General features: G+C 48.0%; 1 long non-coding RNA gene across 1 annotated transcript; it reads left to right on the forward strand.

The window, feature by feature from the left end:
• Window positions 1–301: 301 nt before the first annotated feature.
• LOC139057918 (uncharacterized) lies at window positions 302–11,797 on the forward strand. The gene is made up of 3 exons (XR_011513090.1): window positions 302–652; window positions 895–1,075; window positions 10,769–11,797. It is a non-coding gene; the product is annotated as an uncharacterized lncRNA (long non-coding RNA).
• Window positions 11,798–26,171: the final 14,374 nt, after the last annotated feature.

The raw sequence follows: 26,171 nt of genomic DNA on the forward strand, positions 1-26,171 counted from the left end.
AGACTTATTTTTAGACCTGCGTAAAGCATTAGATTGTGCTAACCGTGGTATACTTCTGTCTGAACTATGACTGTGGCATACGTGGAACGCTGTTGGAGCCAATGAAAGGTTACTTGACTGACCGGTATCGATTTGTTTCATTTTATCAGTTCACTTCATCATTTCTCAATATGAAAACTGGTGTCCCGCAGGGTTCCGTATTAAGGCCCAACCACACGCGGTGAATCGTGCGCGCCTGGCTGCGCGTCACGCGTCTGCGAGGCTGTACGCGCCTGTCCTACGCGTCTAGAGAGGGCAGACGCGCAGGAAACGCGCGCGTCAAGGAGGTCTTGATCTTGGGCGTCATTTTGAGCGTATTTTGAGCGTACGCGACGGAAGTGGCAGCTTGTGCACCGACGTCACGTGGGCCGCATGTACACTTCCGGCGGTTCGGAAAGGTTGTTGAAGTTTCAGAATCGTGTGGAGACGCCGGGAGTCGCCGCTGGTATCGTGTCGATAGATCACAGAGGCTATGGAGGCGATCAACAACGAAGCGCTGATCGCCTGCGTTGAGGCTCGACCTGCGCTTTGGTAGCAGGCGAAACACAAGCGCCACTAGAACAGGCACTTGACGAGGTGGTCGTGGATCGTCATGCCCAACGCTGCCGAACAGGTGAGTGCTCGGAATTTTATACGGGCGTCATAGCGGAGCAGTTTCAATCGCGATCGAGCCCGATCGGGGTCGGATTTGATGATCACGATTGCCTGTACCGCGCAATATGCGTAGAACCGATCGTGATCGAGAAATTTGATCGCGCTCGATCGCCATCGAAAGCCTAGCTGTGTGGCACTGATATAAGCTGCCTCTCTCATCAGCAGACTCGCAGATGTCGAAAACGCGTTTCATCTGTGCAGATGACGTTATCACAGCGCTGCAGAAGTGATGGAAGTCCCTGGGGAATAAATTTCGGCGCCTGGGAAGACGTTGTCAGAAAGGAAAGAGCCGCGCCGTGCCAGCTGTCGACGTTCACAACGACGTCATCTGGCTGTTTTTCGACCAGATGATGTTTCTGCGCTACACAATGGAGTGTAGACCGTAAGTGATCTTGAAATTTCCATCTTAGCCGGCGTGTTAAAAATGAAACACGGGATTTTAGTGCTTTCCCTTTACCACGTTGACCGGCGATGCCGTATGTTTGTATTATAGCTGGCAATGCACCGCACTTATGGGAATCGACTCAAAATAGTGCTTACACAGGCAAGTCGACGCACAGTATGCATTATATTCAGCTTTGTCTAATTGGCGATAAAATATTTGTGCTGCGTCGCCGCTCCGATTATCGCATATTTCGTTAAATGTGATCCGGTAAGGGGACATACAAGCAGTACAAGAATAGCTTTGTATATTTATTTATTTAGGTACCCACAAAGCCAGTTTGGCTTTGCAGTGGGGAGCAGAGAAAGCAGAAAAACAGGTACAAAATAACAAGTAAAATAGCACTTAAAAACCTAACAATAAAGCATAAGACAGAAGTACAGAGAATATCACATACAAATTAGCAGGATGAATAAAAAGAAAAGGGCTTGCATGATGCACACACAAAAAGAAAACACAAAACATGCAAGTAGTTTTTTTTATTCTGTGCACTGATCCTAGAAGGCAGCGTGCAAGTCAATGGCCAGTATTTAACTGAGTATTGAATGTTGCTGTATTCACGTGTACCTTAGGCACTTCAATGCACAGTTTTAATTTTGCATTTTGTTGCTTGCCAGCAGTGTGCAAATCGGTGCATCATCACAGACCCTCAAATATTACCTAGCTTGCTTAGGGATTCATTCAGTGTCATCATGCTGTAGGAATAAATGTGCCATAGTACTGACAACATTGTCAGCTGTGTAATTGATAATTCTTTTTGTGTCTGCTCAGCAGTGTCCTTGCTTATTATCAGCCTGTGGTTATTCTGCAGATCTCAGGTGCTGTGGTTATTGGTTTAAGCGAAGCTTTCACAATGTTTGTGGAGAACACTGTTCCTGCTTAGCAAAATTTCCGAGGAAGGACTAGGTAATCCAGTTTAACACATTCGCACTGTGCAAAAAATGGTTATTGAAATTTTATATGCCAAAACCACGATCTAGTTACATTATTTTAATTGGTATTTGCATTACGTCCAGTACTGGTCACTCGTGCAACACAGTAGCCAGTAGTCAGCTGGGATGACAATGGTTCAATGTCTACATTAATATCAGTATGAGGCGAGCTATTTGGCAAGACAGTAGGAGCAGCGGTAGGAAAGTCCAGAGAAGAGGCAAAAAAAAGCTTGGCTGTAAAAAACCTTCTGGAAGGGTTTGCTCGCTAAGGTCAGCTTTGCTGGGCCAAAACACCCTTTACAAGGCAGATGGCAAGAAGACAAACATTATTAGACACAACTTCCTAAATACAAACAACAAATGCACTGACTACTACGTACACAGCTTCACACTGTTTAGACGTACATTCATGTAAGAAAAACAGTTTAGAATGAGATGAAGTTTACAAACAAGTGAAAGGAAAACAAAGTTACAAGCCAAGAACGTTTCAAGTAGAAAAACTAGAACAGGAGAGAGCCTTATGCTAAAGCAAGACCTAACAGTACTACTACTCTATGTTTAGAAAGTGCAAGCATAGGTCTTTCAACATGAAATTTATTAAGTGGTTTTACTGAGTAAATGTAGTGGAATGCTTCCTGCTAATTATTTCAAAACTGAAACATTCCAAATATCATGCACTGTTTTGAGTAGAAGTAATCACTAGGCTTTAGGCATGCAGATCTCGTAAGAACTGCCTAAATTCATCACAAGCAAAAACAGAAAAAGATACAAAAGCTACACTTATGCGCATGCAGAAACTGTTCATTCTGGTTGTGTAGGCAAGCCACTTTTGTCCCTACAAAACTGATTCAGAGCTTCAGTGTACTCTAATAAAATCACACACTAAAACAAATGTGGACGGATTTGAGCCTTCATATATTTTTGCATCCAGACTGGCACATTATTTACACATTGACAGTATGTGCAAACCTATAGGGGTATTACTCAGGCTCGCGCGTGCGCACCTGACCCTTCTCTGGATCGCACAGCGCCGGCGGAGCGGCAGTCGCTCCCTAGCACTTTCGCAGCAGCCCTAGCAGTCAGAGCTGTGACCCCTAACCCGCGGTTCGCAGTGAGTTGCGACCACGGCGGCTTCAGGCCAGTGGGGACAGGGTGAGTCTCGACCTAAGGTGTTTATTCACCTTGGTGTACAATGATTCCAACAGACAACAACAGCCACAACATATACAAATACAACAGAAAACACAAACACAGCGGCGGAGAATTCTGCACGTCTGGGGTGAAACAAACCGCACAATGTGGGAGCCACAAAAGAGGCTGATAAGAGTTCAGCTCACCCAAAGTGGTTCCGCGCTCGGGCCCTGGGGCGGTGAGTCGCACACAAAGGCCGGGCGCAACAGGGGGGACGGCGTGCGGCGGTCTCAGCGGCGGATTTGAGATGCGGCCGTTCGCTAGCTCTTCCACCGTGAGACAAAAATGCTTCGGGGCAACAGCGCTGCTCCCCGAGCGGCGGAGAGGGAAGTCTCCCCGGTTCCAAGAAAGGGAAAGGAGGGAACGGGGTGCCTTGGCTGCAGCGTCGCGGCCAGGCGCGAAGAGCAGGGGGAGCGACGAAGGTGCCCTCTCCCCGCTACCCTCCGCGAGCGAGCACGTGATTATCGCGTGATAACCGCGTGGCCGCTCCGGAGATATCGGGATGCGCGTGCGATCCTCACATCCCCCCCTCCTTAAAATAACCCTTTAGCCGCTAAGAGGCCGCCGTCACCTGAGGCTTTCCTGCGAGAGGGACGTGCTACTCCGACAGCAACACGGTTTGAGTCCACGTTGGTGAGGGAGCAGCCCTAGCCGCAGACCGTCGTTGTCGCCGTGTAGGTGGTCGCGAGCCAGGCCGGAACATGGAATGATGATACGGAGCAGCTTGACAGCAGCGGGATGCAGTGGGAGGCAAGAAGGCTGCTGGGTCCGGGTCACCTTGCTTCTCGGCGGCGTCATCTACCCAGTCGGACTTGCCGGGTTGGTGGTGGCGAAGGGGGCCCCTGGATTTCTCTTGGCTGCCTCGATTACGCTGACGCGATCCCCGAACCAGCCTCGAGATGGCGCAGGACAGCTCTTTTGATGTTCTCGGAGGTCGTTGCCCTCTGGTATGGTCGAACGCGTTTCTTTCTGTTCGTTGCGGACCCTCGCGGGTTTCGGCACGCAAGGTCGGCAAAGGCGCGCCGACCCACCCCTGACGATGGCTTGCACCTCGCTGCGCAGCAGGGGTCCACTCTGTCCTTGCGGGCGAAGTCTACGCTCGGCCTTGAGGCTGGATGCTTGGTTGCGGGGCTTGCAACTCGGTGGCGGGGTTCTGCGGCGCGGTTCGGCGAATTCTGCGCCGCTGCGACCATTCCGGACCGGAAGTCGCCCGCTGCACCTCTCACCTCGCTGTTAGCCGCCGGAGGATGTTTTCTCGCCGCCTGTTGCCCGCACTGCGCTGCTGACTGCTTGCGGCCTGCTCGTCCCCACCAGGAGTGGAGATGGTCTTTCCTTTTTGCTTGGTGGTTGTTTCACGGCTCCCGACGGGCGGTCTGCTGCTGCGACAATTCTGTTAGCCCCTCTCGCTTCTTCCAAAGAGAAAGCGCGTGCTCGCTCTGGAAGCCTGCATGCTAGACATCGGAGGAGCATTCCGTCCGATATCGTGCACAATAAAATAGCCTCCGCGAACCGGACAGAGTTAGTTCTGCCGAGATCGCAAGTTATAATACCGCACCGGGCTCGAACGTCGAGCCGTGCCACCCGATGCCGCTGCCTGCGGGCGCGGGAGAGCATTCTCCTCGGGCCACTCGTTTCCTCTGTCATAGTAGGGTTTGAGATCGCAGACATGCACCGGTCGGCTGATCGGTCTTAGCTTCAAGTCCGCCAGCCTGTACACGAGTGAAGAGACAGTCTCTCGCACCCGGTACGGTCCTGTCCATTTCGGCGCCAGAGAAGCTGAGAATTTCTTACTGGCGTCGCTCAGGACGTGATTCCGTCTCAACACCAGGTCGCCCACTTTGTAGTGAACTTCCCGATGAGAGCGGTCGTACTGCGCTTTCTGCTCGGCACGCGCAGTGCTCAGGTTCCGTCGCGCTTTTCGTAAAGCCTCCGTTACCTTCGCGCGCAGCCCAGTCGCATAATCGGCGCGTGCCGACGAAACAACCAGTTCCGTGCTGCTTCGTTCCTGTAGAGTAAGTTCTACCGGACTTAACAGCTCCCTCCCAAGGTTGAGGGTGGCGGGTGTATACCCAGTCGATCGATTCACTGTCGACCTGATAGCAAATCCAATTTCAGGAAGACAAGCGTCCCACTCATTGTGCGTCCCCGCAAATGCAACTAGCATGTGCTTGATGTTGCGGTTCACACGCTCAGTGGGATTCGCCTGGGCATGGTACGTGGTTGTTCTCCTGTGCTTAATGCCGAGAGCTGCACAAGAGTCCACGAAGAGTTTGGCAGTGAAGTAGGACGCATTGTCCGTTATCAGCTGCTCAGGATAGCCGAATCGTGTAAACACCTCGATCAGCTTTCCCATGATTACGCGTGCCGTCAGCTTCCGTAGGGGGAACAGTTCCACCCACTTGCTGAAATGGTCTGTGACTACGAGAAGGAATCGGTTCCCGCTCGGTGTCCTGGGGTAAGGCCCCATGACGTCACATGCCGCAATTTGCCACGGTGTTCGGCTATTGATCGGCTGCATGAGCCCGGGTGGGCGTCCACCACGCGGCTTCACGCGTTGGCACACGTTACAAGAGCGGGCGTAGCGCATCACATCCCGCTTCATTCCAGGCCAGGTAGCAAAGCGGCACAACTTCAGATAAGTCTTAGGGCCACTTGCATGCCCGGCCAGGCACGTATCGTGAAAGTAGCGTAAAAGTGCTCCTCTCAGCGTGCGTGGAATCACCGCTTTGAAGGACTCGTGTGTATCCTTCTCCGCGGGAATGTATCTCAGCAGGACGCCGTCAGAGTCTAGCAGGTAGGAATCCAACGCGCTCACAGCATTACCAGCTGTTTCAGAGCGCCGCGCACCCACAGCAATACCAGCTGCGTCCATGTGCGCCGCGGCCGCGCCGCCGGGCTCCCGGAGCCCCTCAAACACTTTCTTACAAAATGGATCCTCCCGCTGTGCCTCTAACAGCTCCTTTCTGCCGAACACGCGCCCCACAGAACTGACGCAGTCCAAGTGGTTCACGCTTTCGTCCTGAGAAGGGGGTTCATCCGCCCTTCCTTCGGGACCAGCGCCGTCGAGCATTGTAGCAGTTACTCTGCTCTTAGGCTGAGTCACTGAGGGGTCACGATGGGTATTAATATTACCCCTCCTGACAACCTCAGTCGTCGCAGCGGTTAGTCCGCTCACAAGCTCAGTTTCGGGCGAGGTGAGTTGAGTAGTAATATCACTCTTCTCACAGTCAACGGGCGCGCGCGAAAGTGCGTCCGCCACAACGTTGTTCTTTCCTCTCCTGTAGCGAACGGTAAAATCGTATCGCTGCAGGAGAAGTGCCCATCGCGCGAGCCGGCCGCTCGGCTCTCCTAAGCGCCTAAGCCAAGTTAGTGCCATATGATCGGTCTCAATTATGAATGGGACTCCATCAACATAGTAGTCAAACTTTTTGAGAGCGAAAATGATCGCCAGACATTCCTTTTCTGTCACGGAGTAATTTTTCTCTGCGGGAGTCAAAGAGCGGCTGGCAAAAGCTACCGGGCGCAAACTACCTTCGTGCTGTTGGAGCAAAACCGCTCCTAGGCCAAGGTCGCTGGCGTCCGTATGAATGACAAATTCTTTGTTCAAATCAGGTAGCCTTAACTCGGTGGTTTCCACGAGCGCGTTTACGAGGTTGCGCAGTGCCTCCTCTTGCTCGGGACCCCACCTCCACTGCTCACCTTTCCTTAACAGCATTGTCAAGGGGGCTTGCAGTGCAGCGCAGTTTGGGATGAACTGTCGATAGAAATTCGCCAGCCCCAAAAAGCGTCTCAGTCCGCCTATGTCTTCCGGTGACGGGTAGTTCAATAATGCCTGAACCTTGTCATCACACGGTAGAAGGCGTCCGTTATCCAGTTTAAACCCCAGTAGCGTTACTCGGGTTGCCGCAATCTGGGTCTTGGTCGGGTTTAGCGTTATCCCCGCAGACCTCAGACGCTCCAACACGTCCCTGAGATGGCGTAAGTGCCCATCAAAGGTACGCGAGTATACCACAACATCGTCCAGGTAAGCAAGAGCGTGGTGCCACCTTGCGTCACCCAAGACACGGTCCATCAGGCGCTGGTAAGTCGCAGGCGCACCGACAAGTCCGAATGGCATACGGGTAAACTGGAAAAGTCCCCTGTGACAAGTGAAGGCAGTCTTCTCTCGGTCACAGGGATCTACCTCCACCTGAAAGTATCCTCTGCTTGCATCGAGCGTAGTGAAGTACTTCGCTCCGCCAACGTTGGATACGATCGAGGGAATGCTAGGAAGCGGATATGCGTCCTTGCGTGTCACCTCGTTCAGGCGGCGATAGTCAACACAAAGGCGGGGCGTCCCATCCTTTTTAGGAACCAACACCACAGGAAAACCCCATGGGCTGTCCGATCTTTCAACAACGCCTGTATCGAGCAGTTCGTCCAGAGCGCTGTCTAGTGCTTTCCTCTTAGCCAAACTCACCGGCCGAGGATTACACTTCCACGGAGAGGCGTCGCCTGTCTCAATTTTGTGCCTGTATAGCGCAGTGCAACCAGGCCGCTCTGTGAATACGGCATCATATTCAGTCAGAAGCGCTGAGAGGCGAGCCTTTTCTTCCCCCGACAAACTGCTTGAGTCGTCCAGCAGCGGGTGGTATCGTTCGCCCCTCACTGCGGCACAGTCTGCCACCGCAGCGGGGGTTACGGGCTGTGCGGGAGGGGAGCAGTTCCCCTCCGCGCCTCTTTTCTCAGCGCGGTTGGCCGGACGGCATTTCGACCCGGCCGCAACCGTTCTGAGGGACCTTTTCGGGCAATCGTTTGGTCGGTCTGCGCGCGAAGCATCATCGAACGAAGTTGTCTCTGACGCTTTTTGAAATGAAACGAAAGGTTTCAGGGTGCCACATGCTCGCTCCCTATATCCTCCGTTGCAGACGTCAATAACAATGCCCGTCTTGGCGAGGAAATCTCTACCAAGAATTATAGGAACCGACAGGCCGGGAAGGTGAGCTAGGCGCTGTCGCCTCACCCGCTTCTCCCACCGCACCACAAGCCTAGCAGCACAGCTCGCGTGTGCCGTGCCGCTGGCCAGTCGGAAGGTCACATTACTCTCTCTCAGTCGGATAGCGTTCCGACGGAGATGTTCACACACCTCGTCGCCAAATAGTGAAGCGCTTGCTCCTGTGTCTAACAGCGCAAAAAACCTGCGCCGGGCGACTGTAACCTCTATGAGCGGGACTGGCGTGTCGCTGGGCAATCCAAAACGACAAGCCAGCGGGGCAAGGAGTTCGTGTGTCTCACTTCGCACCGCTGTAACCGCCGCCGGCCATGCAGCATTGCTCACCGGCGGCCCCGCTCGTTTCCCGAAAGCGCGTGCTCTCGGTTCGCAGGCTGTCTGCAATCCCGGGCGTAGTGCCCCGGCTGGTTGCACCGATAACAGAGGAGAGCCGGCCTTTGACGGGCTTGGCGTCCAGTGCCTCGCGCCGTTTGACCGTTATTCCTCTGTATCGACTGCTCCCTTGCAGGCACGCTCTGCTCTCGCATCATCGAGCCGGCATATCGACCACGATTCTGCATACCTCGGCCATCGGCAGCGCATGCTGCATGCATGGCATAAGTGTACGGATCGAGAGCCCGGTCAGATAAGCCCCAACCGTTTCTCAGTTGTCCGTCACTGAAAGCAACCACACCATCTCCACGGGAACGAGTGCGAAAAGTGTCCCCGTTCCACTCGCATCGCGGCTCAAGTGCCCTCGACGCTGGGGGTGGAGGTCGGTATGAGCGCAAGGCGAGTATGTCCGCCTGTATGCGCTTTGCCTCCGAGGCCAGCTCATCCAAATCCCTGAACTTGCTTCCTCTTAGGTACGCTGCGAAGGTGGGATGAGCTTGTCGTGTGACTCTCTCCACCTTATCGCAGTTCGGAGCGGTAGGGTCAGCGGTACGATAAAGTTCGTCCATCGCCCTGACGTACTCGAGCAAGGATTCGTCCGGATGCTGAGTACGTAGCTCCAACTCGCGCCGCAGACGACGCTCGTAATCTGCGGGCAGGAATTCCTCGCGTAATCCCGCTCGGAACTCAGCCAGCGTGCTAGACCGGTAGCCAGTAAGCCGGAACCAGCGGGCAGCGTGATCAGTTAACGACACTGGTACAACGCGTTCCAGTATCTCGCCATCGGACAGCCCCGTTGCGCGCTGGTAAGTCAGCACGCGATCGAGGTATTCGTTGACGCTAACTGAATCATGATACCCGCTGTAGGTGGGTAAGTCCACCCTCACTCTCGGTCTAGCAGCGGCGGCAGATGTCAGCAGAGTGTTCTGCACGGCACCTGTCAACCTCTCAATCAAGCGCATCGCATACTGCAACAGCGCCTGTTGAGGCTCGCTCTGGCCAGTAATGCCTGGCACAGGAGCAGAACGCGTCGAGCAAGTATGCCGCAGTGGCTCCATGCTCTCCGCAAACACTGGCGAAGGGTTCGGCGTAATGTGCCTCACGCCTTCAAGGGTACATCCTGCCGGAGAGAGCGCCTCGTGTGTAGCGCTACCCTCTTCGAAGCTTATCAAATTCCCAGGGCTAATGTTCGCCGCAGGGCATGACTGAGCGGTAGCAGTTACCGCCGCTTCGAATTGTTGCCTGTTGGTAGCAACCTGCGACAGCGTATACAACGGCTGTAAATCAGCCCCGTATGCTGCCATGGTTCGTTCGTGTCGTGGCAATCACTTACACAAACAGACTCAACCTGTCACACCTCTGGCCCCACGTTGGGCGCCAAATATAGGGGTATTACTCAGGCTCGCGCGTGCGCACCTGACCCTTCTCTGGATCGCACAGCGCCGGCGGAGCGGCAGTCGCTCCCTAGCACTTTCGCAGCAGCCCTAGCAGTCAGAGCTGTGACCCCTAACCCGCGGTTCGCAGTGAGTTGCGACCACGGCGGGTTCAGGCCAGTGGGGACAGGGTGAGTCTCGACCTAAGGTGTTTATTCACCTTGGTGTACAATGATTCCAACAGACAACAACAGCCACAACACATACAAATACAACACAAAACACAACCACAGCGGCGGAGAATTCTGCACGTCTGGGGTGAAACAAACCGCACAATGTGGGAGCCACAAAAGAGGCTGATAAGAGTTCAGCTCACCCAAAGTGGTTCCGCGCTCGGGCCCTGGGGCGGTGAGTCGCACACAAAGGCCGGGCGCAACAGGGGGGACGGCGTGCGGCGGTCTCAGCGGCGGATTTGAGATGCGGCCGTTCGCTAGCTCTTCCACCGTGAGACAAAAATGCTTCGGGGCAACAGCGCTGCTCCCCGAGCGGCGGAGAGGGAAGTCTCCCCGGTTCCAAGAAAGGGAAAGGAGGGAACGGGGTGCCTTGGCTGCAGCGTCGCGGCCAGGCGCGAAGAGCAGGGGGAGCGACGAAGGTGCCCTCTCCCCGCTACCCTTCGCGAGCGAGCACGTGATTATCGCGTGATAACCGCGTGGCCGCTCCGGAGATATCGGGATGCGCGTGCGATCCCCACAAACCTTATTACGCTCACATGCAGGATGTCCGCCAACCTTCCACCAGTGCCCCCATCGAGTGAGGAGGGAAGTGCTGCAGACATCTTAACAAAAAATGTGCCAGTTTTCCGATCTGGCAACACTTGAAGCGCCATCACCGTGAAGTGAAGAGTCACAAGCGCCAGCATCGACTCTGTCTTCGGCGTCGCATGAGTCTGTGGAGTCTCAGGACATTTTGGAATCTCTTGAATCACCAATGTTTCAAGAAGTTCTGGTTCCTGAGGATTCTGAGGCACACCACAGCAGTCCGCAGTCAGGAGCATCGCTGGCTTCAGCAGGCAGTCGTAGGCTGGATACGTTAGGAAGCATTGCTTCTGAAGCAAAGTCTAGGGGAAGGAAAAGGAAAAAGAAAGATTAGAGTCAGTGAATATTGGAGGAATTAGGCAATGTTTGAAGTGCAATGAAAAGATGCAAACCACAGGACGACCTCGAACTTTTGCCGTCTCTCTGCTCAAACACATTAGAGAGGCCAGTGAGGATACGCATCTCGATTTGAAAATTAAATTGATGCAAGTAGGAGAATAATTCAAAGATTAATGTTTTTAATGTATACTTTTTGAATGATAAAGCCAAGAGACAATGAAACAAAAGGAAATCATTGATGAATTTAATTACTCTATATCGAAATGGAAAAATAAGGAGGAAAATGAAAGTATATGAAAAGGTAGCTTCCCACTAATGGGAGACGAACCCACAACCTTTGAATTATGCTTGCATTGCTTTACCAGTAGAGCTGCAGCAATGGCTATCCCTCTGCAAACTTTCTTGTGCCTGTATGTGCATGTACTAGATCTCACCCTGGTAGTGTTAGCCAGTGCTACTCGTGCAAGAACACTCCAAGAGCCTAATCTAGTACACATAAACATTCTATGAAATTGATGGTGGAATAGCCTCCAGCTCAATTGGTTTTAGCTCCCACCAGTGGCAAGTTATATTTTGTCTACTTTCATTTCCCTTCTCCTTGTGATGTTGACATTACAAATAAAATGACAGTTATTTTCCTTTATGCTTTATATACGTTTCCTTGTCTGTTGTCATGTCAAAGCCCCTCAGCTCTTCTTTTTTGTTCATCTTACACTGTGTTGTATCCATGTTTTTGTGCGGTATTCAAGAATTTCATAAAGTTGATGTCTGTGGGCCTGGTTGGCTGGACATTGCTGCTGTAGAGATGTGTGAACATGTTTTAGCAACACATCTACGATAAAGAAGCACTGACTTGCAACTAAAGGTGTGTTGTTGCAAGACAGATGTTTATCGCTTTCATCTGTGTTTACTCATTCAGCCTGTCTTGCAGCAATGAACCTTTTTGAGTTCACCACCTGTGCATGTAGAGTTTGTACGTGCATGTAGAGATGCGTGTACATGCCTGTAAATAAAAAGAAATGTAATGAACCTTCAACCAGACCCCATTGAAAATTTCGGTTATATGCTGCAAGTTGTAAAGCGTGTTGGGGCGTTCTAGCAGCACAAGCATTTTTCTAATTCTTTTATTATTATTAGAAAAGGTAGCAGAAAGGGAAATGCCTTGCCACCACATAGCCAGGATGCGAGGTTCGCTGCCAACATAGACAACCTCTACCTCTCCCACAACTATCATCCACAAGCCACATTCCTTGCTTTTTTTTTCTTTGTGTTCTGTGGCTCAGTTCCAGAGTTGGTTTTGCATGTTCTGCATTGGATGTTTGGCCAAAGTCTTTGTACGTAATCAGTGACATTGAAGGCAGTGTGTAAATGAGACATTTATGCGTATGACCCTGCTTCTCTGGCAGAAAGCAGGGCTACCTGACGGGAGCCGTGAACAGCATGTGAGCTTTAAAAAATTTCTTAAGCTGAAAAAAAATGTAAGAAATTTCTGCGGCTGTCGTGCTGTTCTGCAGTTGTTTAATACTTTGCAGGCACGATCGCCACTATATGACTTACACACCACTGCAGAGTCTAGCCGCCTCAATCCCCACACAGTAAGTCAAGGCAACGTCTTTTATGTCTTACCGGGATGCCAAGTAGCTTGAATGCAAGTTGAAAAAAATTAGTATGCATGTCTCAATTGTTTGAATACTAATTATGATGACATGATTTTTCTTGACAATGATCTACATGGCTGTGGAGGCCCTTTTCGGGTGACGTATGATCAAAATTCATTTGTGTAGGTTAGCTACCACCTTTGTTTAATACTACATGTGCAAGCATACATCAGTGGATGTTTTACAGGTTGCGCAAGGTCAAAAGCACTGAGGTAGCTTTTGTGCGATGCCAGTCGATGGCAGTTTTTTTTTTTAGTTAGCCGTAACTGTTACACTGGTGATGCAGTAAGTGGAAACTTTCAGTCTCTGTGATCATTTTTTTCTTGTATTTCTCTTCACGCGCATTGTCAGTACCATCATTACTATTTCTCGTTTTGTATCAGCATTTCGTGTACTATATATTTTTATTTGTTTATGAGTTAATAAATAGTTGTGTATAATTCTGTATTCTGTGGAAAGAGAGAAATAAAGATGATTATTAATATATTATTATTATTATGTATTAGTATTTTTTATGCACGCTCATTGTCAGTCGTTTCCTTCTTTCTTTTGTTTTACTTCAATGTTTTGTGACTCCTTCCAAAAGGTGGCAGGCAGTAATATGTAAATAAAATAAAATAAATGATACATTAAATGACAAAGAAACGGTGTTCTGTATTCCTCCAATCGCACATTATTACTCTTGGGGCGACTGTCCATTACCAACCTTAACGCTACAGCAAGTCGTTCTCCAGGCTCCAGGGGTTTCTCGAATGTGGTGCTGCCGTGTGAGGTCCTCTGTTAAAGAGCTCCATAGCTTGTCCAAGAGCTGCGGCGCCTTGCGAAAGAACTTGTAGAAAAATCTGTGGTCATCCTGACGTATCCGTTGCATCTGTAAAAAATGGTGCATTATTGCCTGGCAGCAAGACCATGCCCTGCCCACATACACGCGCAGGTATCAGGAGCTGTACACTTTTCACCGATACACATGTATAGCCACTAGCCATCATCAATTTTACCCCCTGCTTTGTTTATGTGCTTGAATACAAACAGTGGTTCGGCAAAACAGGAGAGCCAGTCAACGGTATATTAAAATCGTGCGGCCACTGCCAAGAAACTTCCGAAATTAGTCGCACAGAATTTTAACCTGCCCCCCAGGTCACAATTTAACTACATTACACTTCATATCTACAGTCACACTTCTGAGAGACAGATAATATAGGAAATCGTATCTCGTCCACAAGCTTCATATAAGACAACCAACATGTGCAAAAGGTGTTCCTTAATCTATGTGCTATACTAATGGCACAAATATAACTAGCAGTCCTTAGCTTTTTGTAGGGGTGTGCTAATACCGAAAAGTAGATTTAGAATCGAATCAAATGAAGAAAAACTAATCTGGATATCAAATAAAATATCGAATAGCAGAAAATGTATTAGAAAACGTAATCCTTACAAATTTTGTGCAAGAGGGTGCTACACAAGCTCTGTGTAAACAGTATGGCCTACTGATTAATAATGAAGGGAGCTCCAAATTAGTAGTGCAGATTGTCTGTTAAATAGAATCAAGCGCTTCTTCCCCTCTGAAGCTGAACAGTCAATGACCGTATGTCGTACGGCATACACGGGTTAGACAGGCGGTGGTTGAAACGTCGTGAGGTGTCGTCACCACGTATCCAATATACGATCTGTACGCTTCCGGCGGCTAATCAGCCCGATCTTCGCCTGTGCTTTCGCGCTTTCCGAGCTACACCCTGCTCTTGTCGTTCCCCCTGTTCGCGTACGTCACGTTATCGTTTCGATCGGTGCTGTCAACCTGGACGAACCTTGCACCGACGACGCGATGCTGTTCTGCGAATTGGGCGTTCCCGCGCTGCGAGTACGATCCCCGCATTACTACTTTAACCATTTCACTTATGCGCGAATCTAAAAACGCTGATAAGTAATTGCTGTCCTAACGAAGATAAGTCCCCATGTCCAAACACTGGCTCCTAGTTCTACCACTGTAGATCATCGAAAGGAAAGAAGTTACTCACAGCCGTAAAGTCCTTCTTCTTTACGCAGTTGAAAGCATGGCCGGACCCACCAACGTCGCCGCAGAGGCCGCAGACGCTTTCTGCGCTCCCGCCGCCTTTGCAAGAGCAGCAGCAGCAAAAGCTTCTTTCTCATGTGGTACATTGCGGGGAGAGTACGCTGATACCGGCGAAGCAAGCGGTTAAGCAAGAGCTCGACAGCAACGTCGTGCGTGGTCGCGCGCAGATGTCAGCTGCAGTTGTGAGCAAGCAGACGCTATCGCGCGTGATGTTGGTAATTGATGTAGCTTTTCTTGCCATAAGGATGTATAGATACGGACAGCGTGCATTTCTCAACTTAAAAACAATGTACTAGCTCTAACATTGATAAATTAAATAAAAATGGCTAGCCATAATGAAAGTAAAGATAAACTTTTCTCAAAGCCAAAGACGACCGTTTCCGCCATCGCTGGGCCGCTGGTCTGTCAGCCCTGTGCTATACGCGCAGCGAAGCGCGCACGTGTGCGCGTATCGTGTGGCTGGACGCCCTTCCCTTCGTCACCCGCGTACGCGCACGCAGACGCGTACGCTTACGTGTACGCGTAGCGAGACGCGTATCCCGGGCTGCGTGTGGTTGGGCCTTTAGTCGTATATTATTTTACCTCAAGAAAAAAACCACTTCACAAGCATTCCTTCCACACCTGACATAATCATGTACGTTGATGACACAAATATTTTATTCGCGTGCGCTTCCCTGCAATACCTCGGGAAAGACATTAATGAGTACTTAAATTTATTGGCTGACTGGTGATTCGTAAACAAGCTTCAATTAAATATTAATAAAACGAAGTATATCATACTCAAACAACCAAAGAAATTGCTGAGTAATATAACTGTCTTATTTCAAACAAAATGCATAGAACAAATAAAAACCCAAAAGTTCGTGGGGGTCTGGTTCCAAGATAACCTCTCTTTGGACACAAATCTCAATAAGCTAACCTTACTCTGGAAAACAAGGCGATGCAGTGCAGAGATGTAACAGTGCAGCTACGACTCTGCCCCGAAACACTCAAGTTACTCGGCCGACTCGACGATGTTTGCTGGACGTAGACGTTTAAGGGGTGACCATCTGTGCGTGTTTGACACCCGGGCCATATTTCTGTTATGAGCTCTGGCCTTCGCCTAAACAAAGTGGCCACACCTGCTATATCGCACGCTGTAAAAGTGCCAGAGCAGGAAGTCCTTGCGTTCTTTCAATGTGCACCACCCGCATCACCATCGCTGATTACCCAACTTCTGTTGTACTTGGCGTTCTTAAACAATGTCCTTATTACTTTATACTAGGTATGGGTTTTTGAACAATTTATTCCGCTTTAATTGACTGTGCGACTGGCCTCCTGCAGCTAGAATTACTTCACCTAGCCGATACTCCAATAAGGCCTTTGTCCCGTCTCTAATCTATCGACTGTAAGGCCATGCGCCTTCGAGATGCCATGTATGTCTCTGTGATCTCCAACCCTGCTGTGGCTGATGACAATTGCGTGCTTTACCCTGCAAGAAATGTTCTGCTCGTCAAGAATCTCATTGTAACTAACACGCTTGCCACAGTAACCGGTAATCGCGTCTCCATTTGTATTTTTATCTTAACTCTCTTTGTTCAACTGATTTCGCAGGTATGTCGCCCGCCCCCATCGCTGCTGTCGAAGACTGCGATATTAGCGCGTTGGATCCCACCAGTTCTTCCAGTTCATCCTTCACCTGCACCACAGCCATTTCGCCACACGATGCCTTTGTTTGAATGATCCCCGCTGACTTTTCTCCTGCTCCGCCTACCAACCTCCATCGTCTCCACGAGTCATACAATGACATTTTGGACTTTCACAATCGTTATCTGAGCCAAACCTGTATTGCCCTCCAGCGAATGGACGCAGGTGACTCGACGCCATCACGTTGCCGTCTCTATCGTGTCTCTCTCGCCAAACATGACGGAATCCATAGGGAAGTTGACAAAATACTCACAAAGGCGTTATCGAACCTTCTTCCATTCCGTGGGCGTCCCGATTAATGCTAGTAAAAAAAAAAGCAGCTGGCGATTTTGTGTTGGCTACCGACACTTGAACATCACGCGTAAGGACGATACCCTCAGTCTCAAATCGATGAAGCCTGGGACTGCCTCCACAGAGTGCCATACTTTTTATCCATCGACCTGCGCTCCGAATACTGGCACATTACGGTTGATGTCATGGACTGCTAGAAGACTGGGCGTTCACCACAGTAGATGAACTTTGCCATTTCAAACGCTAAGCTTTTTAGTTAGTGCAATGGCCCTGCAACCTTCGAGCGGATCATAGATTCTCTCCTTAGGGGCTCTATGTTGTCCACTTGTTTGTGCTATCTAGATGACGAGATTGCTTTTTCGCCTACTTTTGAGAACCACCTCACCCGTCTGTCAGCCAACCTCGCCAGGCTTCGCCGCACTTGTTTGCGACTTACCTCCTCCAAGTGTCCTTTCGCTCAACATCAGATCACTGTTCTCGGTCACATTCTTAATGCTACCAGTGTCGAATCTGAACCTAACAAGATGAGTGGTTTCCGAGGTTTTCTGGTTCTCACTCAGTCAGAGCTGCCCGTTACTGTAATATTATACTACTGTAACTTCCGCCGCTCTGTCAGGAATTTAGCAGACATTGTTCAGCCGCTTGCTGAGCTGCTCAAGGAGGACGTCCCTTCTAGAGCCAATGTTCTACTACGTCACGTCTACCAGGTCACTAATTGCGTCGCAATGGCCTTGAGACTTCGGAATGCAAGTTTGGCAGGTGTGACGTAACACCACATGATCCGCTGCGGACAGGCGTCGCAGCTGCCCTCACTCGGAGCCTCGCCGTAGTAGTACCACTAGACTGGACGATGGTTAAAGCATAGAGAAAGAAATTCAACAAGAGGTAACTCTCGGTGAAAACTGAAAACAAGAAACAGGTCACACCTAGTGTCAACCCCATCCATTAGTTGACTCAAGCATCGGAAAAGAACAATATGAAATTAACTTAGACAACGTTTTATTTGTTTAATTCGTTCCCTCTAAAACTAAACAGTTTTCCGTATAAATGAACTTACACTTCGCGACTTCGCGGCAACAAGCTGGTGGCACACCAGACATGCCACCGAAGCAAGCGAGGCCGCCTGCGCATGTGAAACTCGCCTGCTCAGCGACTGAGACGAGTCACCGAGCAGACGAGTTTCACATGCGCAGCCATCTGCATTTCGACACGGCACCGCTGCACTACGTGATCAAAGCAAGGATAGGAATTTTGTTTGACAGTCTGCGACGCACTTCAAGCACATTTAGGCTTACTGCACAAAACTGAACCTTTATAGTGACTCAGCTATCGAAAAACATCTCCGCCGTGCAGGCCTAGTTAACTTGAGGTAATTACTCGTACTGGGAGATGTTCGCGACGCTTTTTATGAGCCCAAGCATTCTTATAACTTATTTAGGTAGTTTTTAGACACGCTCGCTGCACCAGGCTTTGTGGCGAAAATCACCTTACCCGTGTGGCGTAGTTTCGCGTCGACTGAATCTTACCGGGACAAGTTTTGGCGCTTTCTCTGACCCCAGACATTATTGTAACTAATTTCGTTACTTTTTGCGGCCACTGTTCTTTCAAGCACAGTGGCCGCGCTCGGCGTAGTGGCACCGTTAGCGAAAAGCAGCTCGGCTGTGTGCTGCAGTTTCGTGTGTACTTAATCTTACTGGGAGAAGTTCGTGACGGATTCTCTTACCCCAAAAATTATTGTAATTCATTTCGTAACTTTTGGGATACTTTTGAGGCATGCTCGCTACGCCTGGGGTTGTGAAGCTGTAAGCAAGAAAACAAGCCGGCCGAGGTTGGTTAGTTTTTCGTGTACGGAGTTTTAGTGGGACAAGATTGTGATGCTTTTTTTGGCCCTGCAACAACATATACCTTATTTCAGTACTCACGCTTGTCGAAAACGCGACGAGCGATTGCCAAGAGTGAAAGCATGGTGTGTACGTGTTACTTGCGCCGGCAGGATGCGTAAAAGATAACGCCGAGGAACTCAAGAACTTGATATTTCGGTCTTCTGAGCGCCTGAAAACAGGCTTCGCACCCACGAATTTGTCTTGAGTGCGACTAGAAGGCACTCTGCGAGTGCGTGGCATGGTCTGGCTGAGAGCCTCTGTTGCAGCGACCTCTGTGTACTTGGTGTACAATCGCGCCGACTGAGGCCAAGTTGTTTTGTAAACGCGCAGTCATCCGTATATTTGTGCTTTTAAAGTGCAGGAAATAATGCCCTGGATGGGAGGGATGCTTGAAAATCTGATGTTCTCTTCAGATTCGATGGCATTGTTTGGGAAGAGTCTGTTTGCTACGAAATGTATGTAAAAGTGAATTTATCTGTAATGCCGCTAATTCACCACTTACGCACGTTTCACCTCTAGATACAATATTCCTGCGAGGTAAATATACCAAAATGATACATGCTTGTAATTAACTTTTTTTCAGCTGATGATATCCGGTGGTGCTTCGTACGGAAAGCATGCGAACCTGATTGTGAAGTTACCTTTAAAGTCAATGTCTTTTTTCTGTTGATGCAATATTATCTTTTTCTGTTATATCATTTTTTCCTATATTTCTTTTTCTTTATTTGTACACATATCAGTACTACCAGCTGACTGCCCCGCCTCGCACACATGCAATGTTGCTTATTCTGGCTGGATTTTGTAACCATGACATGGCTGGATGTAATAAAGATTATTATTATTATTATTATTATTATTATTATTATTATTATTATTATTATTATTATTATTATTATTATTATTATTATTATTATTATTATTATTATTATTATTATTATTATTATTATCTGAGCGCTTGTAGCCTCTGCCTTACATGGCTATGAGCCATTCATTGTCTTATCTGCCGGGCAAATTTGTTAGGAAGGCGTAGAAATCCTTACGCATTTACAAAATATGCGTTCCGCAAACAAACTAAGTTATAGTATGGGAAAATGCTACATACAAATGTAGGTAGCCGGCTGATTAGTGCTTTAAGTATTAGACAGGTTTGTGCAGATATAAGTCGACGTTCTTGGCGACGCTAGGTCAACAATTTGGTCTGACAAATGCTGCAAGCGTGTATCCACCAGAACTAAGCTGACAACTTAGGCCTGGGTCTGTTACGTCAACTGCAGTAAGTTATTACTCCCGAGTCACTTATAATGAAATGTCGCCGTTATTCATACATATTTCTGAGCGTAAGAACTTCAGATGAAATGTAATCGGCACTTATTTTTCTCGAAAGGCAAAGCTGAATGACAATTCTAAACGAATGACAAGGTACTGTCGCTTAACAGGGTCTAAAAGACGTAACATGGTGACAGCAACTTATTACACAGCACTATTATTAGTAAGGAGTTTGAAGCAGGTGATTTGGCAAACGAACTGTCTTATAAATTTCGCCAAAGAAGGGATTCTAACTTTGAGAAAATAAATATGCAGTGTCGCATATTCAGTAATGAAACGTGTGGCGTGGTTTAGGAATACATTGTGTGTATACTTTTTGCTGTGTTTATTGCGTAGTACGCTGTTTACATTTTAATGGATCACTACCACTGTGATACTTCAATAAATTCCTGACATACTTTCGTTGACAAGGCTTTCGCTTGCCGCTAGATGAGCGTAGTCCCTCCTGTTCATGTGCTGTGTTGGCTATGTATTGCATTTTTGCAATGCACTAAAATTAGGGACGACCGATTTTCTTGTCTGAGGCGATAACAATGAATTGTCACATGTTGAATACGCCTTTCTTGAACGTGTACTGCATGTGTACATGTCCTTGTATGGGACATAGAGGCCATCAGTAGGCTGTTCGCCAGACCTTTTCGTAACTATATTGCGGAACAAAGTCACCAAAAGCAATAAAGACTCAAATATGATCTCCAATGCGTCATTCGTCATTTATGTGACATGGCTTCATTTCACATTGCAAGAGTTCTTGCCTATGAACGAACCTGGAGATCAACACGTACGTTCCGTGAGTTGTTTATGCACATATTATTAAATGTAGGGGCGGTGTTATGAGTGCATACTTCATCAGCAGGCGTGCTTTCCATGGTTACTAGTGAATTTTCTTGCACTGCAAGGAAGGAAGCCTTGCATTTAGGGTACACTTAAGAAGTAACTGATCACGGTCCAATTCGAGAAAATCAAACTACTTCCAGGGACTTCAGACAGCAGTAGTTGTTGAATGCCGCTTACGCTCCATGAACATCGTTGATATGTACATCCACCAGTTGTCCGCAACGAGCTGACGCATTGGTTTGTTTGACGGGTGGGTGCAGCTTCCCAACTCCATCAGCACGCTTGTAAGCACACATACCATAAGGCAAGGCAACAGGACAATCCATACCTGGGTTGGTAGAGAAGAAATTTCAAGTAATAGGTTTCGTTAGAAAATAAAGTAGTTGAAGGAGTACCGAAGGTAACATTCTCGAAAGGAGCAAATAAAAGAGCAAAGAGAATATTAGAGGTAAATTTGAAACCGCTTTTAATATGTCGCCGAAGTGGCCACCAGAATTACGGCCCGGCACGAAACAGCCTGAGCTCTGATGCGGGTGATCGGAATTAGAATCTGTTAAAGCTCGCCTGACGTCGCTAGAATGACGCTAAGCCTTGACTATTCGTGATGTCGGTATTTTACGTAAGGGCCACCGCAGAACCCTAAAACGCACGCGCCCACAGAATCATGTTGGCAAGGGCACGGAAACTAAATCCTCAAATATTTAGGAATGCTGCATGCAGTTCTTTAAGGAAGCCGCAGTAGGAGCTGAATGTTACTACACCACGGCGACCACGCGACAAGCGCCACGCGGTTCGCCTATCGTTAAACTAACCGGATGTGTTTGGCGAGGCGCTAATCTCTAGGATGGACTTCGACGACCGGGTCAGTATTTAGGGTAAGTGCATCGTTAGTAACCTAGTCATTGTTCTTGCACGCTTTAATAAACTCGCGGCAAATCCAACAAATTTGTTCGTATCAACATTAAGCTAAGCTATCTTGAAACGTTTCTACTGAAAGACGCTGCTTAAATAATGAGCAGATTTCTTAGCCAATGTACATCTGACTCAAGATCTGAGCCGATATCATCTCGTTCTGCTCCTCAATGCAAGGTAGGTGTTTTCATTCATTTCTTATATTGATTTCTAATTTCTTCGATTATTCATCTGCAACTTCATTGTATGCCAGCTTAGCAAATACAATGTATGTTTTTGTTTCTACGCCGATATCTTGCCAAGATAAAATAATAACTGTAACGAAAACGAAGACAGAGAACGTTAGGCCCAGTATTTACCATGTGCACAAAAGTTATTTTTATTTAGCGCTCTGAAAATTATCTGAAGTGTTTGTTCTCGTGCAGCCTGTATGACTGCATCAATCCGGTCCCTATTCGAGCACAAAACCATTCGGATCATTCATTGTGATTTTCTACTCCGCTGAATTTTCGGTGTCACCTGCCACTGAAACACCATCAGGTTCCTGAAGGCGTTGGCTTCCACTCGGTCCGGCAATCCTGCCAGGATGGTGAGGTATTCCGTGATGATCTGTGGTGGGAAGGTGACGACGTGGATACGATCGTAGGTGATACTCATGGGACCGAGTGCCAGGTCTGCCCTCTGCGGTACAGGAGGTATGCAGATAAATAAAAGGCAATATATGTGAGCAAGGACTGCTTATGCATTCACTGATGGTCGCAAATTATAATTAAATATTGACTAATGGAGTGCTTTAGACTTCAGTAATTGTATCCATTGGAGAGATAGCGGGCACCGGCATCAAGGAAGGTTATTTTGTTATCGTGATCAGCATGTGCTTCATGCGACTGCACTCTGCCATCTTGAATGTGGCTTGTCAGGTCACATACCATTACGAAGAAAGAATCTTCGCGCAGCAGCCGAAGGCATAGTACGTGAAACTGGCACTGCCCCACATTTTTACGACGTTGCACTGGCACATTCTTTGATCCATTTGTATAAATGCCAAGAACCGCATCGTTTTGATGAAAACGGTGTGCTTTTCCACTTAAATCCATGGTGCCAATACAAAAGCACAAAAATGTCATTCATTGCTAGCAGGTAGCCCGAGTGCACTCGTTGGCGAGTTTACAAAAACGATATCGTGTTGTAATATATTATGTCATATCTTCTTAATACATAAACTTCGCAGTATTTGCCCACTTCTTACAGCTGAATAACACGTACGTAGATACAATTTTCGGGCTCAGGTATTCCACCATACTTCATTAGAATGCCAGAAAATGCTGCGCTTCGGAATATGCTTTACTTAAATTGAATGAACTCAGTGAGAGTTGCTTACCTACAATCAATATGCCAGTAAAATACTGTATTCGGCGCCATGCTCACGTATTGCGTAACAATAATTATGTAGTAAATATTGTACGTCCAGCAGCAAAAACCACCTAACAGAATATAGAGTACCCAGTGCTGTCAACAAAATGCAGCGTGCAACGTCCGTACTCATTAGGGGTCACTTTCCTTTTCGCATACTGCTGAATATTTTTGGGTCAGATTACTGACAGATCTAACATTAAAACAGCAAAAGAGGCTGGTACAAAACAGTCCTTCGCTTTTTCATAAGTGCATCACTCAATCAATGAAAGCGCAAGAGATTTGTACTGTTGTGAAGTTTTCTTTCGCAGCGAAGCTGTCAGCCTCTTCCTGGTCGGGATTTTTCGTGTCCGTCAGGAAAAGCACATAATGAAAGGAGCGAAAAAACGTGCATACCTCCTTTGGAATCAGGCATACAACACACAGCTAAGTATTCATTTCAATAAAGAAAAGCACAGAACAACCGTCAAGACCGCATGTTGAATCAAAAGGCACTTGTGAACAATACGAGACGCATTTCTTCTTCCCGCACGTGTTTCCCGGCAAACATTACGCTTGCATAAGCTGCTCGGGTGGGAAAGGGACTAAAATAGCATACGAATGAGTGAGCGCCGCCATACTTCATATATACAAGGAAGACCTGGAGCCATATAACGTAAAAATATTCTGATGTGCTTTTATTCCAATCTCGTGACGTCAAACTAGCGTAACCGCCAACGCAATCACCGGGAGGTTGCCCGTAGGGTTGTCTGAAAGGACTAATCACATGCTCTCCTCATTTATAGGAGGTTGCTTTTGTTCGCTTAAAAACGGATAACATAACCTACACTGAGCGACTTGTCTTATCTCATTGGCTGACCAGAGGCGAAGAGCACGCTCAAGTGGAGAGGGATTCGATGGGGCAGAGCCAGTGCACTGAAAATCGATAAACGGATGAAGAGGGTGGTACCGGCGTGTGCGATTGGTCCACTTTCCCTTACTAGCTTGCGGCGGCTCATGTAAAATCGCATGCAACGGAAGGTTAAGATTGCAGCTAAGACGGGTCCTCGTCAAAGAAGAGTTGGCAGAGCGAAGTCGTAAACTTGCCGAAAATGCTCGACAACGTTACAGGGCCACGCAAAAAGGGCTACTCTACGCAAATAAATCAATGCTCTCGGGCAGGTGCGAGATATCCAGTGCCTGAGCGATCGGTAGCAGCCATCTTTTACTCGTTTCAGAATGGGGCAGCCTGAGGCTATTCAGAAGAAAATTAAGTTTTGTTCGGCACATTAATGCATTTTTAACCCGTTCACGTCACTTTGACGTGGTTAATTGTTGCAGTTTTGTGAGGTCGCCTGACCGGCAGGTGAAGTAGGTGCAGCCCGAAAACATTTCACCAGCTGCAGAGGGCTAATGGCGAAAAGGCGTCGAATCACCAATAACTATTTTTTTTTGTTCGGTCAAATCATGCGTAATCAGTGTGTACACGTCATATCAGATTGGTAGCTATCGCGCTTTTCGTGACATCGCCTGACAGACAAGTGAAGTGGGGGTGGTCTAAAAAAGTTCTTGACCAATCGCGGAGGGCTGATTGCAGAAATGAAATAGAAAAGTTTGGAATGGATTTACGTTATAGCGCCCCCACCTAGTAACTCATTCAGTTCATTGCAAGGCCGCTATGGTTAGACAACGCAAAGCTAAGAATCCCGTAGAGCAATGTGAATATGAAGAGCACTGAAAGCGGAAAACCGTAATGCTCAACAACGGTGTCGTGCTAACAGTAGGTAAAACAATAAAACATTTACTATCCACATCGAGGGCATTTGAATGGTTTTCTAACAGCTTCGTTGGTCATTCACTTTCGCAGGGTCAGGATAACGAGTCAATTTTTTTCGTCCTGCAGACGCTTACACAAAACAGAAACACCTGGTCTTGGGACCAGCTGTACAACTTCTAGGAGTTTTGTGGGCTCCCATATTATAGTACGCTTAATTTGGTATAATATTTTGTATAACAATTATGAAGACCTTTAGCGGGAATGTTTGGCAACTTCGCTGCGATTCCCCAGCTTAAGTGAATTATCAAGGTATGTCCGATACAGACAGCGTCATAGGGTACTTAAAAAACAATCTCATTGTCTCGCTAACAACTCAGAGTTCAATTGTGCAGTTGATGTGCTCCATCGTGGCTGCGGTATTTAGCTTTAAAACAACGTATCACAAATGGGGGGTCTTTTATCAATCGCTATTATTGTAGCCACAGCATCCCTTTGCGCACATTTTGGTAGACGTCTCCAACCAGGCCAGTCCAACTACCATTAGGAGAGACCATTCCTGTGCCACCTCCTTCGGAACAGGTAATGTCATACCTGAAAAAAAAAAGAAAGACAGATACGAGCATGTCAGTAAGCCCCTTTTGTGAACTACGCCATAGCATAACGTTCATATTCATAACGTAATGAATGTGCCCAATCTTCACAAGTTTCGTAATGAAGGCACCGAGCTTCAAACTGTTGTAGATGATCTTAAAAGAGTGTTTACCATTTTCTGCGAAAGCTTTATAAATCTTACGAGACGGAAAATCAGGAATGATAAACGATGGGTGGAAAAATACGGCCAACAGCGCATAAACTATAAACACGTCAAAAGATGCTCGGATTGGCGTCTGATTTCCCATGAAGGTTGTTGCAAACAAGGTAAATTAATAAATTTGGTAATAAAATGTTGGTTTGGGTGGGAATCAAACCTAGTCCACTTGGGTGCGAGACACGTACGCTTCCCCTAAAATTTGTTTTCTCCACAAATTTTTTAACCTAATGTAGCAAGTACCATGCAGTGAAGCGATTTTCAGAGGTTTCGCAGCACACACATACACACAGAGGGGATCACACCTCTACATAAAGACCAGCCTTCGCTGCAGGTACTTCTGCCACGCTTTCCACCTCTTGCTAAAGTCATCTTCGCCGTCC

Source organism: Dermacentor albipictus, chromosome 3 (assembly GCF_038994185.2).
Source record: "Dermacentor albipictus isolate Rhodes 1998 colony chromosome 3, USDA_Dalb.pri_finalv2, whole genome shotgun sequence".
NCBI classification, from domain to species: domain Eukaryota; kingdom Metazoa; phylum Arthropoda; class Arachnida; order Ixodida; family Ixodidae; genus Dermacentor; species Dermacentor albipictus.